General features: G+C 37.7%; 1 long non-coding RNA gene across 4 annotated transcripts in view; it reads left to right on the top strand.

Annotated features, from left to right (window-relative positions):
* The first annotated feature begins 415 nt into the window (after positions 1–415).
* LOC145550194 (uncharacterized) overlaps positions 416–18911 on the top strand; it is a 210713-nt gene continuing 192217 nt past the window's right edge. For 2 of the 4 annotated variants that reach the window (XR_014086084.1, XR_014086087.1), the window contains exons 1-3: positions 426–541; positions 839–928; positions 15791–15899. This is a non-coding gene — a long non-coding RNA (uncharacterized LOC145550194). Of the gene's footprint in view, positions 542–838; positions 929–15790; positions 15900–18911 lie in introns of all 4 variants that reach the window. The other 2 variants (XR_014086085.1, XR_014086086.1) reach the window with 2 other exon arrangements.

An 18911-nucleotide genomic window follows, 5' to 3' on the forward strand; every position in this document is an offset into this window, starting at 1 on the left:
TTCATTCATGTAGTCTTCCTCTTAATCCATTTACATACCCGGACAGTCAAAGCCAGCTTTGAGTAGACGGGCTGGCTTAATCCCCTCACCTTCATTTATCCACTCTGATGTTTGGGATCAAGTGAAATCTTCCTCCCGCCCCTTTTCTCCTGGCGCCACCAGCGCCGAATGACGGACGCACGTCGTGGTCGGCTGCGTAGACTTGCTGGTCTCGTGAGACGTCGGTGTAGGAACACTCCTGCTGACGCCACGAGGGCCTACATTGAACGCCTGACGGAAAAATATCAACATGGTGTCACTGCAAAAATGATTTGGAAGTGATTTTTTCCTCGGTGTTTTCACAAATAAAAGTGATTTTTGAAAAGTTACTTTTATTTATGTCCCCCCCCCCCCCTCATTAATCTTACGTCAGGACGCTCCACCTCGCCTCTACGACAGGCGGGCGTCTAATTAAGCAACTTTCCTAATGAGAAACTGCTGCCCACCTGTGTGAAAGACAGCCGTAGTCAAGACGCAGTTGGATTTTGTACTTATTTTCGACGTAAGATTTTTCTATATATAGGACCACTTTATTTCAGTGGCTGAAAATAAATAAGTTAATAAATAATAAATAATAAGTTGACTGTGAGTTGATGCAACGCATTGTGACTCGGTACCAGCCGGTGTGATTCGAACTGTCGCTAGTCAGACGCTGTTTTTAACCTGCTTGAAATGTGTATCAAATGCTGAAAATATTTTGTGTTATTTTAAAGTTTTTTTTGTCGTTTTAGACAGCACTATTTTGATGTTAGTAGCGAGGAAAAAAGTTCTGAAGTTATGTTCTCTTGTACTTGTTTAGGCGATTCTTCAACTTTTTATGGCAAGCTAGTGGAAGTCCTGGACTCGTGTAAAAAAAGGGTTTATGCTATCCAGGTCTAAGATGTTTCAGGTATGAATGTGTGTTTCTACATATACAATAGCCATTTGAGTGTTTTTGAATATTTTCTCTTTCTTGCCCCGTGACTGTGCGTCGTACTTTTTCCCACTGGCTAGACTTTCTCATTTTACAAGTTGTACACTTTTTTTCTATCATGGGGGGGGAGTCCATGTTGTGTTTCTGTATTTTTCGAGCGGATTTTAGGGGGTTGACGTTATTTTTCATAGCTAGAATGGCCTAAGACGTCACATACATTGAGAACTTGTGGATTTATAAAATGAGCTCCTTCCAGTATATAAATTAACATTTAAACACTTGAGTCTCGCTTTGCTGCTTTTGAAAGCTTTCCCCCTTAGACTTTTAAATCTTCCTTGTAGTTATTTTTTTTGTAAACCTAAAGACTACTTGGTAATTTTCCCCATGTTTTTAGTCATGCAATATTTGTCAAATTTGATTTGTGATTCAAATTTCGAGAGGAATTGATAATTGGTTTTCTCCCTCTGCATACCACCCACAGGAACAATTGCAACATCCCTTTGTGTTTATTTCACTGTGTGGCTGATGAGATTGGAAGCTAGATTTTGTTGTGGCTATCAGTTTTGGCTGTCAAAATTTTTGACAAATGAATGTTCCAGTGCAATTCATTGTGTTTTACAGCATTTCTTTAGCTACCCATTGCATCGCTTTTATACATTGAATTTTGAATCCTTTAATGGCTTATTTATACATTTTTGCATGACATTTCTTTTGCTATGACTAAAATTGAATTAAACTGAATATCAACCTATCGGTGTAAATTTAGGTATGATGCTAATTAGCTCCACAAGGCACTTAAGGAACGAAACAAACCTTTCAGTCTCAATGTTTATTTTATTGATGCTGCTATTGCTCAAACAAGAGTGTTTGTGAACAACCATTGCTTTTTCTGTCTGCTGAGTTTCAAACCTGGCTAAATTCAGAAAAATTCCTTGACTACTCTATGCTTATTTGCAACGTGAAGCTGACTAGCATCACATGTCTCCAAGGGAGTTTAACCATTGTGCAATAAATCTGAAATTGGAGTCATTGTAACAATCTGTATTCAGAATATTTACTTTGCAAAGTTCAATTTTTTAAGTGGGAGGATACAATCTTGGATTCAGTGTCAAAAATAAACCACTGTTTAGGAGAAGGCGCAGTTCATTGTAACTCTAGTCCTCCAGCCTTTATGATTTTTTTTAAAGCTAAACTCTTGAAATCTGAAGTTAAAGGCCATAAAGCCTTTTTTTTAGCAAAAGACTATTATAAAGCAAGCATAAAATAATCACTTTTTATGTAGTCTTTAATGCTGAACAAACATTTCTGCAATTACTGCTGCAACTGTAATTGCAGGGGAGTGAATCCAATGACTTTAAAGACAGAAAATGTTTGCATCGTCTTTTCAAATGTGCTAGAACTTTGGCAGATTTTAAAAAAAATTGTATTTAGGCCTGTCCTTTGACTGGGCTATGCTAATGAAAATATAATTTACTATACTCCACTTTATTTTATCCTTGGCTGTAGGTGGAGCCGCTTTCAGCCTTGCACATTTTCTTCTAGGATTTCAACTTAGTTCTATCAATTTCCCTACAAATTATGACCAAATTTCCCATCTCTTCTGATACTGAGCATTCCTACAGTATGATGCTGCCATTTTTTTGTAGTGGGGATGGAGTGTAATTGAGTTTACAAAAAGCAAGTTAAAATAAAATGGAACAGTGTTTCATGGTACTGTGGATTCCAGTCTATTTTATTCACCTGTTTAAAAATATTCATATAAAGTTGAATATTAGCCATATAATGTGAAGATAATGTAAGGAAGTTTTGTAAGTTGCAATAAACCTACCACTTGAAACGGATATGTTTATATCAGTTGTGAAAACACTTAATCTATTACAGTTTCTTCCAACCTCCTCCTATTGGTTCAGTAAATAGTAAAGTGCTGGTGCAGCTTCTCAGTCATCTTAAGAGCTTAAGAAACAGGCAGTTGGATTTGCTTCTTGAAGAGGTCTCACCTTTCATCAGAGAGTGCTGATTAAGCCCTTTGGAGAACAGGTGAAACATCTTCAAGAAACAAGACAAGTGCAGTTTCCTTCCACAAAAGCTCTTGGTAAATATCTAAGCTCACTACCCTTCTTCTGATATCTTATGGTTCCCTGCACATTATATGCCTTTGGCTTATTGGAAATCAACCCTTTTTTCCCCCTTTGCTTTTTACACAAGTAACTGTACTGGGTTGATTATGTTCAGGTTTACATTAGCTACATATTTGAGAGGCTTAAAGGTGGTGAGAAAACTAAAGACAGGAACTAAAGGAATCTAATATTGTGAAAGTCCTGCAGCTGAAACCTAATGTGTCTGGGAAGACAGAGAAAACGTTTTCTTGTGGTTGCCTCACCGCAGCCAGTGATCCGAAGAGCAACCATCACTGAGGAGCTTTGCTTCCACTACAATGTGCTGCACTAACAGCTGATGCCATCTGCTGGCTAAAATTCTAAACTACAGAGATGTTCAGTCTTATCCAACTCTGTAAATTATTTTCAAGAATTTTTAATGGTATGATAATCACCTCTTATCTCCAATTTGCTATCATCAGTCTTCCTCAGCCCAATTTTGGTGCCTCTCAATTAATTGATTTCAAAAATATTAGACAAACGGTGTGCTTCAAAACCTACTGACAGGACCGGTGTGTCCCCAGTTTACATCTGAATTACATTTCAACTGATGGTGGCATGCAAAACTTTTCCTATGGAGGCAGCTTTTAACAATCTGATATCAAATAGTGTGCAAATGAAGCACAATTTGCTCAAAAGTATTATGAAATGATGTCTAGTCCCTCTGTAATTCAAGCTCGAATCCCAGTTATTGCGCTTATGAATGAACGAGCGTTCGCACCCTTTGGTATTATTGCCTCTTTGGAATTTAAATATATGCAAAGATCAAAGCAACCCTTCAGGAGGCTGAGGTGGTGCAATAAGCAGAAACCCCTCAACTGTCTCATAGCCGTCCCTCTTCTACTGTACCTCTGCTGATGTCTTCTTTGCACAGTACAACATCGAGCTTTTATGAACATCCACCAGGGGGCAGAAGTGCTCAGGAATGTAATTTATATATATTTTTAATCCCGCTCTGGCTTCCGAATCACTTTTCCTCAGCAGTTTGTCTGCTAAGACACTACAGCCTGACATGCATACATATAAAATAAAAATAGCTGCCGATTTATTCTGAAAGATAGGTGAATATTAATCTTTGGGGCAGCTCTAGTCTTTACATGTGCTTTTACAACATCTGTACAAGGTTCATTATGTCATCCTTAACCTCGAATGAGATTGCATTTTCTCTGGAGCTTAAATGCAGATCCTCATTATGCTCGCTCGTAGCCCCAAAGTGTCTTCACAAGGTCATAACCTCTGTTCCTGCACCACTGCTGCACTGCATTGTCTGGGTTCAGTTGCTCTGCGCACATTCACAGTAACGCATCGGCCAGCTCCATGTTTATACCAGCTTGTTAATGACTATTATAAATTTTACAGGAAGGCAATCAAAGTCTTATCTGGTGGCTGCAGTAGACATGTTTCATAACACTTGAAATACTTCAGCAGTCTAACTTTTTCACACTGGTGGCACTCACATTTCTTAATCTGTGGATGATTTAGTTACAGACTTTTTTTTTTCATTTTGTACAGTCTGCTCATTTTCCTGCTCTGTATATTTTTAGTCTTTGATAGACAGTGGAAATTTTGGAACCTAGTTAAATGGATTGGAGCCATGTTGATGTGGCATGACGATGAGTTTTAGATGTATACTTCTTACACAAACGTGCTTGAGTAAAAGTTTAATGTGCTACATTTGCATAATATGGTTGCATCTGCAAGCTTTTTGATCATTGGTTCTGAATTTTATATTTGATGCTGCAAGTCTGATCTTACGAGGCGAGGGTAAGAATTAGGTAATTGCATGCAGCTTAGGCAATTGGGTAAACAAGAAGAGGCAAAGCGCTGTACAAGTTGCATAGATAATTTAAATTAAGTAAGAAAAGTAGACTGGACAGCCTTTTGCTCAAACCTCCTAGTTTGTATGAGCAGATCAGAGTCTGAGCAATGGACCTTAAGGACCTTGAGAAGGGGATTGGATGCTTACGGTGCAGAACTCTATCTTCAAGGCTCTCTGCCCTAAACTTTTTCTGTTTTATCATTAATTATTTCTTACTAATTGCCAGGATTAAATAAGAGTGAGAGAGAAAGGGCACTCTATGTCTCGGGAGCATTAGACCAATCTTTCTCTGTGTGGGTGTGTATACCCCTTCTTACCCACACATGCATATTTTTAGTGTATTTTATAAGGTACAGAAAAAGAGGAAGAAGGTGAGATTGGACATTTTCTGTCAGCAGCATTAACACTTTTTAGTTGATTGTGCTTGTTGAAGCATCAAACTACTTGTGTTACATTTGAGATGATGCTCATAGCCCAGCAATGTCCTTGAGCAATGCAAAACCTTGAAGGTTGGATTCTTTTTCTTGCTGATTTCTTAGACAGTTTTTCTGTGAAGTCTTTTTTTCTGTGAACTATGAATTAGAAACACACTAGTCATTTTCACCTGCATTAAATTGTCAGTCCAGTGGCTGGACATCTACAGCTCAAATTATTAGACTTCATGTATCCTGGCAAAGGTTTTATATGAAGGCAAACTCCAACATTTTTGCCATTTTTAACATCCTTATTCCTGAACGCAAAACACTTCAGATAAGCTGGAAATCAACAACTCTGTAAAGTCTGATGCAATTTAGTGAAAAAAATCTAATGGTTATTTCATATAAATGTGAGTACATATTGCTGATATTTGACATTAAATATTTTTTTAACTTTAACATTTGCAGTTTTTGACTGCAAATGCTTGTTAAAAAAAATGGTACTGTTTTTTTCTTTGAAATTTTCTTGTTTTGGTAAATTGTTTTTGGATTGATGGCTTGTTTTATCGTTTCCTAAGATATTGGTCGAATTTATAAGCAGTTAAAACTACAGTATGCCAAATTTTCTTTATGTATGTATTCTATTGCTAATGGAAAAGGGCATATGTACATTTTGGCAAATGTGTGAATTGACCCAGATTCTCAGGAATAGCAACATTTTTAACATTTTGCCAAAAAGGGAACATTTAGGATTTATATCTTAAAAACTCGCCATATGATATGAAAGGAAATCACAGCGGTGTGGTTTCTACTTTTTTACCATTGTTGGTACTTTAAGAATTGTTGTGTGCCCTGTCCATTGTATTTTTGGACAGAAAGAGAAGTTTTATATTTAAGTTAAGAAGTTTCTAACGTTTGATTCAGTAGGGCATTTTGGTGGAAGTAATAGGCTTCCAATAAATTGGAAAACTGTTGCCAGGAATGAATCCTATAATCACTGCTTAGATCAAAACAAGTTATAGGGCTTTTCTTGACTCCTCACAGTTCCTCTACATAGTAACTTTTCTTTGTTCACCCATGTGAAAAGAGAGATTGGTAACACATAAGTCAGAGTAGTTCTGAAGATGATTGCTGCAATGTGTGGGTGTCTTTCTGAAGCTGGCTTTTGAAAACTGGCCAAGTCAGGTTGAGCTAGTTGTAAATTCAGTTTACCCTAGTTGAAACTGAATGCATTCATGTTCATAGTTCACCATCTAAACAAGTTGAACAAAGTCAGCCCTAACATAAACTAGTCTCTGATTAAAAAAAAAAAAGACACTTTTCAATTGTATTGCTTTTCTTGTATGAAAGCATTTGTACGGCCAATTTTCATCTTTGTCTAATAGTATTCACTCCAGGAGGGGTGAAAGAAGTTAAATAATGATAAAAAAATCTACACTTGCTTGTTTTTAGGGGACATTTGTGGGCAATCTTCAATTTTTTAAATGTATTCATTTTGCAGAGTCACTGAGCTGCACAGATAAATCTGATTCACTTTTAAACATCCTTTTGCTCAGTATTTCTAACTTTTTCTGCCTTTTCAAATGCTTTATTTTTACTCTTAAAGAATGGCAATTCACAGTTTTACAAGAAGTGACTCCAGCGCATATCTGCACCCGTGACCGGATGAGTTTCTTCGCTGCACTGTAAACGTGTCCAATCACACTGCGATCAAATCACCTTCACATTATCCGTCTTCCAGTGAGCTGGGTTTTATTTCTCTTCAGCTGATAATAAAAGCTCTTGTTGACAGCATAGACCAGCTCATCCATCTGGCTCCAGAGCCGGTCCTGTGGCTTCTGTTCATTTTTGACGTGATGGATGAACCTTCCTCGCTCCTTCACGTCAAAATGGACACGTCGCCTTATATCTCCATCGCATGTTCCAGCTCAGTACAGCATATAAGTGCCGCTCAAGCAGCAGAAATGCACATCAACTTTGACTAACATTAATGGTTACATTTTCAAATGTTGTCCACATATTGTGTGCTAATACAAAACATCCTAATGCTTCATCTTTAGACATATTTTATAATCCAAAAAAGGCATTTCTGCCTTTTTTTATATTATTGAGAACAAATTAAAAATTTCTTCTGGCTGATGTGTGAAAACGTCTATTTGGATGTTGTCTGCGATATTAAGATCAAATGTTTATTGGGTGTAAATATAAAATTGTAATAAAGGCCTGTGATATTCTGCTCAGTGTAATCAATTTATGAGATTCACCTTCTGAAATGAGTAACAATTAAATTAACTTTCTGCTCTACAACCAATAACTCAACCAACATGTTTTGAGACGCACCAGTACAGTCCCCTGAATTTGATGGCATCTTTCATTAGGCAGTCTGCATCTTCTCCATCAGACACTACTGAGCATAGACAGTTTGTGTATAAAACCCATGCATGCATTTAATCACGTCTGTTTTATCAGTTTAATCTTTACTGGAACAATATTGAGACATTAAAGATTGCCTTGGTAGTAATCTCAAAGGTGGTATGAATACGTCAGACGTGATCCTGCGTGACTAATTATGAGGAACAATAGAAGCACATTAATATGCCATTACGTGATGTGTAAAGATTTGTCCTGTCGACACAAAAAGCATGTAAAGCCGTCTGATGTTGTGGGTTTTGTTGCTTCTCTAAATCGGTGTATGACATTGACGCCCAGTGTTGAGTTGGATCGACTTTACCCACCAGAGTATTTGCAGTTGGAAACCTTGAAAATGTTAACCTTCGCTTATTAGAAAAGAGATTTTTTTTAGTTGGATGTCGTTCCTATTTGTTTTTCACCTTTTTTTTTTGTTCACCTGCTCTTCCAGTTGTGCTGACATTTTAGCACAACTGATGGGTTTTGTCAGATTGAAAATAAATTGAAATAAATCGGATTGAAATAAATCAGCCTGCACCCCTTTTCCCTCCTTTGACTCCCCAGGATAGCCGTCTGATTGTGTGTTTGCTGTCTCTTGATTCAAGCAATGTTCTCTTCAGTCGGGTCTGAAACCTTCTCTAAGTTATTGAAAGTGAAAATGCCTTTTAGCCTTTCAGACCCTGCAAAATCCACCAAGGATGATTCTATAAATACGGTGTCAGAGTTCAAAACATACAATTGTCTCACTCAATCACTTTGGTGAACCTTCTGTTTTGTACAATTGCTTCACTTCGTATCTGTTCATAAACTGTCCTGAGCATCAATACATGTGGAAGTCTAAAGGCTTAGCAGTTTTGGTTCACTTGCAAAAAAACACACAGAGTTGGCAGGGCTTGTGATGCCACAGCTTGGTGCCTTTATGGAGCCAATTAGGCTCAAATTTCTAGATTGGTCTTCCAGAGGGCATTCGAGTCCACAGTATTGCAATCCATCTCAGCTCCTGATGCATGCATGTACATGTAAATGTTTCATCTCTGATCTGCAAACATTCGGTGTACGTCAGGTATGATAAAAAGAAAGCTTTATTGGCTGAGCATTAGATGGGGAGGAGTGTAATGTGTTTAGGCGCGTGGCCTGCTCTGTCTGCTGCACTTAGTGTCAGGATAGAGTGTGACGGCATAGAGAAGGTTGTCATGGCTGGGCATGCCCCTTGTACCCCCACAGGGCTTTTGGAAAGTGCACATCTCAACAAAATGTCACTTTTACTAGGCACCATAAACAGAAACAAGTGGTCTTTGGGTTTGCACCCCCTTTGACTTTTTCCCCTTATTTTTCCCCATCCTGCATAAAACACACCTAATTTTTTTCTATATTGAGAAGTATAGGAAACCATCTTCTAGGATGTTATGGTATTTAAGCAGTTCTTTAACACAGTGTCTGTGTGCTAAGACTGCACTGCTGATGTTTGATTCCCAGCTGTTTGAGAAAGCGGGCCCTTTTTAGAAAAGATGATTTTGTACACAAGTGGAGTTAATCTTCCTGTATGCTGATGAGACGACGCATATATTGCCTCAGCTCAACATCTCAAATGCTTAGTTTAGCAGTTATGATAAGCATTTTACATGCTGCAAAAGAGGCATTAGGGGCCAAATGGGAAGATAAGGAAAAAGTTACTTAGTCCTTGAAAATAATTTGGCAGTACTTATTACAAGCCTATTGCTTCAAATGACATCTTTTTCACTGCCTTCTGACAGCACATCATCCAGACTCTTTTGTAATAGCTTTGGTTGGCAGATCAGGTCTGGTGAGAATAAATTAGAAAGGATTCTTCGACTGCTGCGGTATTAGCTTTCTTTTTTCTTAAATTGTGGCACTTCCCTGGAAAAAAAGAGCCACATAATCACCCAGAATAGACTTTGATTAAGCTGTAAAATAAACTATGTGGGGGTCATGCTGATGGAGCTTTTGGGTTTTTGATTTTTCACCATCATTCTTTCTCTAATTCCAACCTCCTTCTTACCTGTTCATCATTTTCAATTGTGGTATTTTTAGTGTTCTGTTGTAGTCTTATGTTTTGTTTATGTCTTCATTCCCTTAGTCGTATTTTTATTTTTATTTTTTGCCATAGATTTGCTAGCTTTTTGCTACTTTGTTGCTTATCTTGGATGACAGCTGGTTTCTTGAAAGAGTTTCATGATTGCCATTTCTGTAAGGAACAATAATAAAGGTCATTCTTTGTAGAAAAGATGCCTTGTTTTTTCTGTATCAAATTGTAAGACCTTCTTTACCTTAAACCTTCAAGGACAAAGTGTCAATGTAAACTTTTTTAATTTTCCCCTTCTGTAACATAAGGGAAATATTCTATCTTCTCTTTATTCACGTTATAAGATTAACAATGATATGAATTAATACTGATAGATTTCTGCTCCTGTTTTGGATCTTTTGACCATTTTCTGCTTCCAAGTGTAGCCTGTTAACGACTGCGAACCTGGATTAGATGAACCGATGAATAATTTTTGCTCAAGTTATCTACTCAGCTTGATAAATGGTGGTACATTGCTCTCTTTTCCTGCATTCTTTGTCAGTGTCAAGTTGATAAGTCAACTACAAAATTGTGCCAGCTTTTGTGAGCTAGAAAGTTTGCTTTTATTCTTGCAAAAACTTTGGGGTATTTTGCCTTTGAAGTGGAACAAAAGTGCAGAATTTTTTGTGGCTACAGATCCTGAGGTGTTAGAAGTGCAGAATAAATTGCACAGACCACCTCATGTCAATGTAGAAGTTTAGGATTCAACCAGACTTATGCTGACTGTCTGATCTTACAGCTTTTTTTTTTTTTGCTTGCTTGCTATGGAATAGATTCCTTTAAGTTGATGAAACTTATTTTTATGGGCATATGTAGTTCTCTGCACTCCTATAAAAGGCAAGGATTAAAAAAAAATAAAATCTTTTTGTTAGCTCCTGTGCTTTCTAGCCACTCTGGTACACAGACAGTTATACTGAGGAGGAAGAACACTTCATTTCTTCTTTGAAGAAGGTAATCTTCCTACACTGTAGGTCTTTTTTCCTACTAGGAGAGCAGCAGAAAGACTCTTATAGTGCGAATGATTTAAAAGTTTTGTTTGCCTGAACTTGTACTTAAAACTGCTAACAGCAATACTAAAGCCCTTTTGCTATTCAGATCAACTGCAATCTTAAGGATTCACTAAGATCTCTGGGGTAGACAATGGATCAGTGTCAGAGGTCATCTCTTAAGATGTTGTGTGTTGATTAGTAAAAAGGCTTACTGTAAAATCATAAGAAAATTAGAGATATTTTATTTTACTCTTGAATGTTTTATTTCTTTATTTTTCAAAATGAATGTAGCCACTTCATATCAAGTCAGTTTCTGAACAGAAACCTGCTTAAAATGTAATTATTCCTCTTGTTTTTTGCCAGTTAGAAGGACTGGAACCTTATTGCCAGTCCTAAAACTGGGCAAATACAACAGACGGTATTCAGAAAGCAATTAATTGTAAATATAACTGGCTCAAAAGCCCGTATGACAGTAAATATGTTTAACAATACAACATTTAAATAACGCCATCTTTGATCAAGATTTGGCTGCTGGCAAGATAAACTCTAAATAATGCATGAATGTAAAGGCCTCGCTAGCTCAGCTGAAAGTTTGAGTAAAAACCCCACGTCTGATAAGACATCTATTCAGAGAGGAGAACTGAGGCATATGATGGTATGGTGGTGCTGCTGTTGCTATTCTCAGAAGATTTACTGAACTGTGGCACAGTGTGAATTGTGTTCAAGGGCATATTGGCTGCTGTCGGGGTGTTTAACATTTTCCACCCGCCTCAGCTTAGAGCATGTGAGTGAAATGATAATTTTTGCCTGGAGTGAGTGATTGCTTATTTTTAAATTCAAATTGTCCCCCAGTCGCCTTTAAGTGTTGCCACATCTTCTTTGCATGTGTGTATACTACAAAAGCGATTATTATTTATCTATGTTAATAATACTTAATCTCGTTTGTGATTATGTGTGGTTTCCGTCAGAAATTTGCACATGTCTGTAAAATTCCTGAATTTCGCGTCAATATTGAGGTTTGGTGAGATTTGAACTCTGTACACTTCTTGTAGCAACCAATAAGCACAAATCTGGCTGAAAATTTGATAATGATTGTGAAAGTTTTTTTATTTTTTTTATTGCTTTGTTTTCTTGCATCTACACAGATTTTAAGGATAGCCTGTACCTTTCCTATTAATTTAAGGTTGGAGGCAATGATGTCATTGCTAAATCTAAAAAGTAACTCGAGATAAAATGTCCAAAGTTGAACAGCAATGTTTTTACTGTGAATAATCAAAAATTGTACATTTCTATTTAAGGGTTTTTACGTTATCACCAGTTTTGTCGACAGCAAATCCCCATAGAACTTGAAACTTAAATAATATCTTAGAGTCCAGCTCTGGCAATGCATTTTCCACAATTTTTTGCAGAGGATATTGAACAAAAGTACAAAAACTGAATCATATGACCCACCTGCAAACACACGAGCTCATTAAAATAAACCGTGTGTAATATAATTTCAAACTCCAGCATGCAGTGTAAATGGCTTAGCGATAATATGGGACATGCATTAAAACACTTAAAGTTATTACCGCAGAAGGGCCATGCATTTGCTGCCTTGTGGATTAAATCCCATTTATGCATATTTAACTAGTGTAGGATTAAAATTATCACCCTTGTCCAATTATTCTTTTCCCAGTTTCATTTGCATTCTTGCTGCTCTTCTCACTCTGGGCTCTTTTTGTGCCTTTTGCATGTAATTATTTGTTTTCTTTTCCCTCAATCTTTTCATCTATGAATCATTTTATGGGTAACAGTGGTAATTAAATGAAGCAGAGGACAGAAGGTGCTTTATCTGTATAAACAAACATCTAATGTCACCAAAGTCAAATTAAAGGAATCATTTTTGTTTAATTTTTGACCCCCGCCGATCTTCTCTGACATTTCACGCTTGCACAACTCCGTTGGATATCTCTTTTATTAATATGCAAACAAAATTAAACGCTGCAGTAGGGCTGTAGTGAAAGAGGAGACAGCTAATTTTCCTCTAGCCAGAGGCCAGCATCTGTTAACGGCATGGGGAAAAAAAACACAGAAAAAGGGGGGTGGGAGGGCGCGCGGAAAAATCACAAAGAAAAAGGAAGTTCGACAGGGTGGGAGATGGTGGGAGAAAACAGCTGGTGAGGTCTTGCAGTGCTAGCAGAAAGTGGAGGCAGCTGGTGACCCAGAAACATCCTTTCCTCTTCCCGGCAGCAAAGCAACGCTGCAATCACCGCTGCAAGAAAGGGAGAAAGTCACTACAAGCCCAACCTCATAAAATGGTGGCTAATTATCATAATGAGCAGAGAGCAAACAAACGCAGCAAAGTTTAAATTTAAACTGCAATTTATTGCATCTGTTCCAGCGTGCGTTACGATTTTAACCTGAAGGGCACGACAAAAAAAAATCTATGTGGAAATGTGTCCCCCTTAGTTGTTTATCTATTGTAATTTATTTACTCATGCATTTTTATTTAGAAATGGTGAAAGTTGTTTTTTTTGCCCTCTTAATATGCAGCTTAATTGCAAAATTAGGAGTAAAAGAAAAGATAAATTGCACCTCTTAGCCTGTGAGGGATTTGTTTTTTATCATCTCGGCATCAGATTACATGCTGGGATTGTTTATTTTTCTGCTTCACCTTATCTCCTTTAAACACAACCTAAGGTAAATGTTACTGATTTGATCTGTAAAAGTCATACTTAATGTGGGATTGTGTGGCTATTTGCTGCCTTTCTTTTGCTGCACAGTCTTTTGTTTGAAGTGAACCTGCATTAGCATTTGCAGATAATACGAGTGCAAACAGGGATTAAGATACTGGTCAGTTTACAGTGAACAATTACTTGAACGGTTGCCTTTTGATGTGTTTAATAGTCAACACAAAGAGGCCAAGCGGTTGATTTGAAGCTTTATTGCATGATTTAATAAGAATTACACAGATCCCTTATGGATTTGCATCGAGTCGGATCCTTTAATGAATAATGTTTTGCAATCTTTGCTTATTTGAACACAGTGGGATGTGGCAATTCCGCTTGTTGAAAGCGGTATCTGCAGAGTGGCTCTCCGTCTCGTACTAATAAATCCCACCCAAATATTCAGCTAAGCTTTATGAATCTCCACACAAACTTTCACTAGATTCATTTTCTGTGAAAGCACATTTTCCATTTAGTGCACAGATTGCCTTGATGCCGACTGAGATGCGTGCAAATGTGATAAAGCTTCATAAATGTGGCTGAAAGGTGGATTAGGTTGGCAGAGCCTGACATTAAAAGCTCGGGTGCAATAAATGATCAAATTCCATTGAGCTGTTTATTTATAATAGATTGAGAGAATTTTCCTTCTCGGGATTAGCATGCACACATCTGTACTTGTGTACCCATTACCATGGCAACACGGCTTCTCATTTTGCAAATGCCAACTCCCTGCAATTTTATTTATTTATTTATTTTTTGAACCACTCCTTTATCCAACACTGTTATTTCTTTGAATATTTCTCTATCAGTTCTTGTGTAGCTGGTGGTGCAGCAGCTCATGAGGCAGACATACTGTTCAAATGATGAACTTCTTGTGTTGAAGTCTCAGTGCCTTTTCCTAGACTTCTCTTTCTCTTTATCTAGCTCTTTTTTGATGTGATAGACCAACATAAAGCAACATGTTGCTAAGAAAGTAGCACTGCTTAGCTCATTGTACAAAAAGGAAAAATAATGTCACAATGGCAAACCTACCAAGACACAGCGAACCAGATAAAAGTAAGAGGTTGTTCAAGGAGAGTATTAAGTGGAGAAACAGTGAAATGTCCCATGCTGTAGTGGAAAGATGAAAACATTCTCAAACTATGTGGGGGAAGATCCTCAAACCAGACAAGACGGCCATAACTAAAAAGCCAACAACTGTCTCTGAAAACTTGAAACTGACAACAATAAGTTTAAATTGACCAAAAATTAAGCAGTGAAAATTAGACATACCTTTAAGTTTTAGTACATTTTTATTCAACTGTTTCAATTCATTTCAGTGGCCATTGTCGGCTTTTTGCTCGTTAAGAAGGTCGTAGTTCATTTCTCCCCATATGTGTATGTGTTGCATTGACCTAGTCAAAGTTCATACTTAAACCAAATTGAGAACCTTTGCCAGACTTAAGCTGACGTTCACAGTCAAATCTGACTGTCAAGATATTTTGCACAAAAGAATAGCCAAACATTTCAGTCTCTGGATGCTCAGAGCTGTTGGAGACGTACCACAAACCAACGTCGGTTTAATTGGAGAGAAACATGGTTCTAATTTGTGAAATACAGCCAGTGGTATCTTTTATTTTTTGTAAACAAAAAAAGAAAAAAAAATAGACAAAAGAAAACCATGTCTCCATTTCCCTATGCTTCATAATTATGTACTTATTTTGGCCTGTCCCAAAAGTTGGAGTTAAATTCAGTGAAGTTTGATTGCAGCATGACAAAATGTGAAAAACAAACTGCATGAATACTGTAGAAACTTTCATCTTATGAAGATTTCATTCTTTCTTTCCTGTATGTTGTCGGGTTTTTTTGTCGTTATTTTCATATGCTTTTCTGTTTGAATTCTCTTCATCTCACAGGAACACACTTCCTCTCCTTTTTTTTTCTTTAACTTATCCTTATCAAGTGTGACTCGCAATTGAACTATTGCTACAGTGCAGCACATTTTCTAGCATCTTATTTTCTGTTCTGACGTATTTAATCTCTTCTTTGAGCGTTTTTTCCCCTATTTTCCTGCTCTGGCTCTTTATTCTACCTAATCCTGCCGCTCATTATCTTCACCCTTACCAAATAGTTTTGCTTTCATCTCTCTCTGCCTCTGTCCCTTCCTGCAGAACCCCTCCGCTTCCCCCGGAGGTTTGTAAATGTAAACATCTTTGGTGTCTGCCGCTAAAAGACATTGTCGCCAGGATAATTTCAATGCTAATTTTTTTGTCTCACAGGTTTGAAGCAAGTTTCTTCACCCTTTTCCCGTTCCTCCTCCTCTTTTTTTTTCCCCCTGAGCCTGGTCATCAGAACTGGAAGCTAGATGCTTTCAGTCAACACACACTGGTATGTGTACACACAAAGACAAGTATTTATTCTCAGAGGAGCAAACATGCATACTGTATGAATACTAAATGCAGCAAATACTGTAAACAAAGCTAAATTGTTAAACAAAGCTGCATCACATGCACACCCAGAGGTCACAGGAAGAGACAGAGGCTTGTAAGAATAGAATGATATATCAATAAAAATGTTTCTATTCTAATAGAAGATGCTTCCGATATGTTCTATACTTACTAAATCATGTTCTTTCATTTTGAGCAGTCATAATCATTCTCCAAACTACCGTATGTGGCTTTACACAGCCACCTAAGGGACAGTATGACTTTTAAAACGGATTGCTTTTATCTTTAATATCTGTGCTTCCCACAGTGTTGAGGGATTCCAAGGAAATCCTCCGCAATGCAGCATTGCGTGGCGTGAGCCCACATAGCCCTCATGCAAGCTTGTATAGAAATTCAAATACAACAGTTATTTATTCCTACCACAGCCGCACTGCACTTTCTGCACCACAGATAAAAAGCAAAGGAACGGGATCCACTAAAATCATGATTACAAACTTCTATTGGGGGGGGGAAGCAATGTCAGCTGTATGCACAGGCTGTTTCTGGTGCCCACCGTTTCACATTGCAAATCAGGAGACTCTCTTTAGTATCTTTCAGCGCTCGTTAATCAAAAACTGGCCGCATGCGGACACCGAATCACATAAAATTGCTCGTGATCTAGATCTACAGCCTCTGCTTGAGCATGATGTTCTTTGAGTATACATCTGCCAACTGTTTTCAGTGTCACTTCACTTGTTAAGTAATCAACGTGCAGCAAAGCAAGAAGTAACACCGCAGAAGTGATTCATGGCATGACGACTGAGGCACAGTTGGAATAAACGTAGACAACGTAACAGTAGTAGAAAAGCACAAAAAAAAAAATCAAACTGTTGACAGTTGTGATTATTCTTTAAACACTACTAAGTATTCAGTTTCTTTGCTCTGTGTAGATTATTTGGCGACAAACTTCACTGTAATATTGCTACAATCGCAAAAAAAATCTTCCATGACTGCTTTTGCTTAATCTTTGGAAAAATGTTTGAAAGAATTTGTCATGATCAACAGGCCAGTAAATGATTTGTCTGTGTTTTTTTTTAGGATTGTTTTTATGTTGTAACTGCTCAGTCAGCATTGTTTCAAATTTTAGTAGCAAACAGATTTTATCCGATTTTAGCTGCTACGCTAAAAACGGACCACTCAAAATTTTTGCTACCGTTTAAAACCTTAAAATTGCCATTTCTTTACATGAATAGCCCAGTTGTCACTCTGGCTTCATGTTTAGGGTTGTTGTCCTGCTGAAAGATGAACCTCTATCCCAGTCTCTATTTTTATTTTTATTTTTTTTGCAGCAGGTTTTCTCTCTAAAATTGCCCTGTCGTCAGCCACATCAGTCTTTCAATCAGTTTCAAACAGCTTTCATGTCACTGCTGAGAAAAAGGAGGCCCACATTTCCAGAGTGAAGCACCATGTTTTTAATTTGACATAGCATTTAAATATTGTTTGTCCTGCAAATCTTTTCAAACCTTATAATATGAGGTCCGGCAGCAAATTTTTGTGGTTTGCTGTTTCTAATGTTTTGCTACATATTGCTCAATTTCTCACACATTCCCTGTTTTCTTTAACATTCTTTTATATACTGCCTTACTTTACGCTTTTCTTTCTCACAGTTCCCTACTTGTTTACTTCTGTGACCCAAAGGCCTTGATCTGCCCCGCTTCATTCTTAGCCCATCATTACTCTTCATCTCTATACTTTATGCCATCCCTTTTCTCCAGCTCTGTTATCTCGCCGTCTCTGTGCTTCCGTTTTCTATTCCCTCCCTCGAGGCGCTGTCTTCACCACAGAGATCAGGGGCCAGCCACTCAATATCTTCCCACCTTGTCATGCAGCACGAAGGCCACCACCCTGGCTTTGTTGTGTTGACACATTGATCCTCTTTGCCATGGCACATGGAATCGGAAGTGTGTGGGTGACAGAAAGTTGTAGATTTGGTGTTTAGGATCAGTTTCCCATGACAGACGTGCAGCTCGGCAAGAGCGATTTTCCCTTGGACGCCTTGACCTGCGACTGCTTCAAATTTAAGTCCAAAAATCACACTTTCATTTGGAAGAATCAGTAGATTGATGCAAAGTTGTTATTTTGATACTATGATTGCGTAGTTCATCTGAGCCTAGCTGTGAAAGACCATCTTAGCTTTTATCCCCTTAATAAACTTTTTTTAATGTAGTGGAACTAAAGAGTAGTGGAACTAAAATACAGGCGTTTTCAGGTTGGCAAAATTCCATGTAATCCCAATGGAAAATATAAAATGCTCCATGTTTTAGAACTCCATCCCTATTTAGTTGTATTCTTTGCAATTATGTACTGTCAGTGGGAATGGTTAATGAATCAGTTAAATCATTATTTACCTAATTCTTAATTTTGCCAACATGTAGATAATGGAAAATGTAAACACATCTGTTGGTTTTTTTCACTTACCTCTTAATATCAGTCTTTTGATGTAATATTTTTCTCTGAATTTCTGAGATAATTTAGAAATTAGTGATCTATGCAGCATCTTCTGTTTTTTCATCTTGTTTAAAATAGTTTTTCTAGTTTATTTGCATGAGTAGAGGCAGAAACATGAGTAGAACGCAGCAGTTCTCAGGCTATGATCACAACTGGAAGGCTTTCACAAAGCCTAGTCCTTATAGGACTTTTTCATCCTTCTACCAGATGCATATTTGTGAGATCAGACGCTGATGGTGCAGGTCTAGCTCGCAGCTTCTACTCTAATTAGCTCTATAGTCATCCCCCCCTTCCTAAACTCATCCATGTCTTGATGGACTTGTGCTGTTCTTAACAGCCACTTTGAGAAAAGGAGGAACCTTCTCAAAACTATTGGGAGCAATAAACTGTCCAGACTGTCTTTGTATGCTGAAGCATGAAAAGTTCCTTTGACTGGACCGAAGGGGCCAAACCCAACTCCTAGAAA

This window comes from Poecilia reticulata, chromosome 23 (genome assembly GCF_904066995.2).
Source record: "Poecilia reticulata chromosome 23, P_reticulata-male-v2, whole genome shotgun sequence".
Classification (NCBI taxonomy): Eukaryota; Metazoa; Chordata; class Actinopteri; order Cyprinodontiformes; family Poeciliidae; genus Poecilia; species Poecilia reticulata.